General features: G+C 30.7%; 5 non-coding genes across 5 annotated transcripts; all 5 read right to left on the bottom strand.

Annotated features, from left to right (window-relative positions):
- Positions 1-348: 348 nt before the first annotated feature.
- Positions 349-420, bottom strand: TRNAK-UUU. The gene has a single exon. It is a non-coding gene; the product is annotated as a tRNA-Lys (tRNA).
- A 787-nt stretch (positions 421-1,207) lies between these two features.
- Positions 1,208-1,279, bottom strand: TRNAK-UUU. The gene has a single exon. It is a non-coding gene; the product is annotated as a tRNA-Lys (tRNA).
- A 767-nt stretch (positions 1,280-2,046) lies between these two features.
- Positions 2,047-2,118, bottom strand: TRNAK-UUU. The gene has a single exon. It is a non-coding gene; the product is annotated as a tRNA-Lys (tRNA).
- Positions 2,119-2,887: 769 nt separating this feature from the next.
- On the bottom strand, positions 2,888-2,959 carry TRNAK-UUU. The gene has a single exon. It is a non-coding gene; the product is annotated as a tRNA-Lys (tRNA).
- A 770-nt stretch (positions 2,960-3,729) lies between these two features.
- TRNAK-UUU lies at positions 3,730-3,801 on the bottom strand. Its single transcript has one exon. It is a non-coding gene; the product is annotated as a tRNA-Lys (tRNA).
- Positions 3,802-5,784: the final 1,983 nt, after the last annotated feature.

Here is a 5,784-nt window from a genome sequence, read left to right as displayed (position 1 = left end):
GCAAGTAATTTTTAAACTTCATAAATCATAGCAATATCAACCTAGCACAATTTGCAAATTAAGAAATACCTATTATTGCAAGTACAAAATGAAGTGTTTTGACACAAACGAAACTGAAATTAAATTCTTTGGAGGGATAATTCGCACATCTTGTTTTAATAAAGTTACACTTGTACAAAACAATTCAGCAAGTTGTGCGCACTACCACCAAAATAAGATGCCCAGCTAGGGAATTGAACCAATAACCACAGGTTTAAGCTACATGCTCTACCACTAACTGGGTAGAAAGTCAATTATAATATATCACTTAAAGCAACACATGTAGAGATATAACAATACTAAACCTACCACCATCTGTGGGTATTGAACCCACGACCACGTGGTTAAAAGCCACGCACTCTACCGCTGAGCTAAGATGGCCACATACAAGGTCATTTAAAGCTTTTTTTTTTATGAAAACAACACAATTACAGATTTATTACTTAAGACATGGTAATATCCGCTGACCATGTGACTAATAGCCTAGCGCTCTACCATTGAACTTCTTACCACAACCATGATAATATTTTCTTTTATTCATACAATTATTCATGAATTTCTTTTATTCACATTTTTAGTTTGCTTTCATTTGAAATAGTTACATTTTTTGTTACTTTTAATATCATTAAAAATATAATAGGTTTAAATTTCATTTGTAATTCTTCGTTGCAATTTTACACTTTCTTTAATTCTTACCATTTTACATGAATTTCTTTTATTCACATTTTTAGTTTTTTTTTTTTTACATTTGATATTTTCATAACATTTTTTTATCTCCTTTAAGGATGAAAACAGTGCAAGTAATTTTTAAACTTCATAAATCATAGCAATATCTACCTAGCACAATTTGCAAATTAGCACAATTTGCAAATTAAGAAATACCTATTGCAATTTCAAAATGAAGTGTTTTGACACAAACGAAAGTGAAATTAAATTCTTTGGAGGGATAATCCGCACATCTTGTTTTAATAAAGTTACACTAGTACAAATACGCAACGCCAATTCAGTAAGTTGTGCGCACTACCACCAAAATAAGATGCCCAGCTAGGGAATTGAACCAATAACCACAGTGTTTAAGCCACACGCTCTACCACTAACGGGGTAGAAAGCCAATTATAATATATCACTTAAAGCAACACATGTAGAGATATAACAATACTAAACCTACCACCATCTGTGGGTATTGAACCCACGACCACGTGGTTAAAAGCCACGCGCTCTACCACTGAGCTAAGATGGCCACCTACAAGGTCATTTAAAGCTTTTTTTTTTTAAGAAAACAACACAATTACAGATTTATTACTTAAGACATGGTAATATCCGCTGACCATGTGACTAATAGCCAAGCGCTCTACCACTGAACTTCTTACCACAACCATGATAATATTTTCTTTTATTCATACAATTATTCATGAATTTCTTTTATTCACATTTTTAGTTTGCTTTCATTTGAAATAGTTACATTTTTTGATACTTTTAATATCATTAAAAATATAATAGGTTTAAATTTCATTTGTAATTCTTCGTTGCAATGTTACACTTTCTTTAATTCTTACCATTTTACATGAATTTGTTTTATTCACATTTTTAGTTTTTTTGTTTTTTTTACATTTGATATTTTCATAACATTTTTTTATCTCCTTTAAGGATGAAAACAGTGCAAGTAATTTTTAAACTTCATAAATCATAGCAATATCTACCTAGCACAATTTGCAAATTAAGAAATACCTATTATTGCAAGTACAAAATGAAGTGTTTTGACACAAACGAAAGTGAAATTAAATTCTTTGGAGGGATAATTCGCACATCTTGTTTTAATAAAGTTACACTAGTACAAATACGTCAGCAAGTTGTGCGCACTACCACCAAAATAAGATGCCCAGCTAGGGAATTGAACCAATAACCACAGTGTTTAAGCCACACGCTCTATCACTAACGGGGTAGAAAGCCAATTATAATATATCACTTAAAGAAACACATGTAGAGATATAACAATACTAAACCTACCACCATCTGTGGTTATTGAATCCACGACCACGTGGTTAAAAGCCACACGCTCTACCACTGAGCTAAGATGGCCACCTACAAGGTCATTTAAAGCTTTTTTTTTTTATTAAAACAACACAATTTCAGATTTATTACTTAAAACATGGTAATATCCGCTGACCATGTGACTAATAGCCAAGCGCTCTACCACTGAACTTCTTACCACAACCATGATAATATTTTCTTTTATTCATACAATTATTCATGAATTTCTTTTATTCACATTTTTAGTTTGCTTTCATTTGAAATAGTTACATTTTTTGTTACTTTTAATATCATTAAAAATATAATAGGTTTAAATTTCATTTGTAATTCTTCGTTGCAAATTTACACTTTCTTTAATTCTTACCATTTTACATGAATTTCTTTTATTCACATTTTTAGTTTTTTTTTTTACATTTGATATTTTCATAACAATTTTTTATCTCCTTTAAGGATGAAAACAGTGCAAGTAATTTTTAAACTTCATAAATCATAGCAATATCTACCTAGCACAATTTGCAAATTAAGAAATACCTATTGCAAGTTCAAAATGAAGTGTTTTGACACAAACGAAAGTGAAATTAAATTCTTTCGAGGGATAATTCGCACATCTTGTTTTAATAAAGTTACACTAGTACAAATACGCAACGCCAATTCAGCAAGTTGTGCGCACTACCACCAAAATAAGATGCCCAGCTAGGGAATTGAACCAATAACCACAGTGTTTAAGCCACACGCTCTACCACTAACGGGGTAGAAAGCCAATTATAATATATCACTTAAAGCAACACATGTAGAGATATAACAATACTAAACCTACCACTATCTGTGGGTATTGAACCCACGACCACGTGGTTAAATGCCACGCGCTCTACCACTGAGCTAAGATGGCTACCTACAAGGTCATTTAAAGCTTTTTTTTTTTGAAGAAAACAACACAATTACAGATTTATTACTAAGACATGATAATATCCCCCGACAATGTGACTAAAAGCCAAGCGCTCTACCACTGAACTTCTTACAACAACCACGATAATATTTTCTTTTATTCATACAATTATTCATGAATTTCTTTTATTCACATTTTTAGTTTGCTTTCATTTGAAATAGTTACATTTTTTGTTACTTTTAATATCATTAAAAATATAATAGGTTTAAATTTCATTTGTAATTTTTCGTTGCAATTTTACACTTTCTTTAATTCTTACCATTTTACATGAATTTGTTTTATTCACATTTTTAGTTTTTTTTTTGTTTTTTTTTCATTTGATATTTTCATAACATTTTTTTATATCCTTTATAGATGAAAACAGTGCAAGTAATTTTTAAACTTCATAAATCATAGCAATATCAACCTAGCACAATTTGCAAATTAAGAAATACCTATTATTGCAAGTTCAAAATGAAGTGTTTTGACACAAACGAAAGTGAAATTAAATTCTTTCGAGGGATAATTCGCACATCTTGTTTTAATAAAGTTACACTAGTACAAATACGTCAGCAAGTTGTGCGCACTACCACCAAAATAAGATGCCCAGCTAGGGAATTGAACCAATAACCACAGGGTTTAAACCACACGCTCTACCACTAACGGGGTAAAAAGCCAATTATAGTATATCACTTAAAGCAACACATGTAGAGATATAACAATACTAAACCTACCACCATCTGTGGGTATTGAACCCACGACCACGTGGTTAAAAGCCACGCGCTCTACCACTGAGCTAAGATGGCCACCTACAAGGTCATTTAAAGCTTTTTTTTTTTATGAAAACAACACAATTACAGATTTATTACTTAAGACATGGTAATATCCGCTGACCATGTGACTAATAACCAAGCTCTCTACCACTAAACTTCTTACCACAACCATGATAATATTTTCTTTTATTCATACCATTATTCATGAATTTCTTTTATTCAAATTTTTAGTTCGCTTTCATTTGAAATAGTTACATTTTATGTTACTTTTAATATCATTAAAAATATGATAGGTTTTAATTTCATTTGTAATTCTTTGTTGCAATTTTTGCAGTTTCTTTAATTCTTACCATTATACATGAATTTCTTTTATTCACATTTTTAAATTTATTTTTTTACATTTGATATTGTCATAACATTTTTATCTCTCCTTTATGGATGAAAACAATGCAAGTAATTTTTAAACTACATAAATCATAGCAATATCAACCTAGCACAATTTGCAAATTAAGAAATACCTATTGCAAGTTCAAAATGAAGTGTTTTGACACAAACGAAAGTGAAATTAAATTCTTTGGAGGGATAATTCGCACATCTTGTTTTAATAAAGTTACACTAGTACAAATACGCAACACCAATTCAGCAAGTTGTGCGCACTACCACCAAAATACGATGCCCAGCTAGGGAATTGAACCAATAACCACAGGGTTTAAGCCACACGCTCTACCACTAACGGGGTAGAAAGCCAATTATAATATATCACTTAAAGCAACACATGTAAAGATATACCCACAGACCACGTGGTTAAAAGCCACGTGCTCTACCACTGAGCTAAGCGCTCTACCACGTCATTTAAAGCTTTTTTTTTTGATGAAAAACAGCACAATTACAGATTTATTACTTAAAACATGGTAATATCCGCTGACCATGTGACTAATAGCCAAGCGCTCTACCACTGAACTTCTTACCACAACCATGATAATATTTTCTTTTATTCATACAATTATTCATGAATTTCTTTTATTCACATTTTTAGTTTGCTTTCATTTGAAATAGTTAAATTTTTTGTTACTTTTAATATCATTAGAAATATAATAGGTTTAAATTTCATTTGTAATTCTTCGTTGCAATTTTACACTTTCTTTAATTCTTACCATTTTACATGAATTTGTTTTATTCACATTTTTAGTTTTTTTTGTTTTTTTTACATTTGATATTTTCATAACATATTTTTATATCCTTTATGGATGAAAACAGTGCAAGTAATTTTTAAACTTCATAAATCATAGCAATATCAACCTAGCACAATTTGCAAATTAAGAAATACCTATTATTGCAAGTACAAAATGAAGTGTTTTGACACAAACGAAAGTGAAATTAAATTCTTTGGAGGGATAATTCGCACATCTTGTTTTAATAAAGTTACACTTGTACAAAACAATTCAGCAAGTTGTGCGCACTACCACCAAAATAAGATGCCCAGCTAGGGAATTGAACCAATAACCACAACCACAGTGTTTAAGCCACACGCTCTACCACTAACGGGGTAGAAAGCCAATTATAATATATCACTTAAAGCAACACATGTAGAGATATAACAATACTAAACCTACCACCATATGTGGGTATTGAACCCACGACCACGTGGTTAAAAGCCACTCGCTCTACCACTGAGCTAAGATAGCCACCTACAAGGTCATTTAAAGCTTTTTTTTTTAAGAAAACAACACAATTACAGATTTATTACTTAAGACATGGTAATATCCGCTGACCATGTGACTAATAGCCAAGCGCTATACCACTGAACTTCTTACCACAACCATGATAATATTTTCTTTTATTCAAACAATTATTCATGAATTTCTTTTATTCACATTTTTAGTTTGCTTTCATTTGAAATAGTTACATTTTTTGTTACTTTTAATATCATTAAAAATATAATAGGTTTAAATTTCATTTGTAATTCTTCGTTGCAATTTTACACTTTCTTTAATTCTTACCATTTTACATGAATTT

The sequence above is a fragment of the Ipomoea triloba genome, chromosome 13, assembly GCF_003576645.1.
Source record: "Ipomoea triloba cultivar NCNSP0323 chromosome 13, ASM357664v1".
Lineage (NCBI taxonomy): Eukaryota > Viridiplantae > Streptophyta > Magnoliopsida > Solanales > Convolvulaceae > Ipomoea > Ipomoea triloba.
This window is presented reverse-complemented; position numbering and strand designations above follow the sequence as displayed.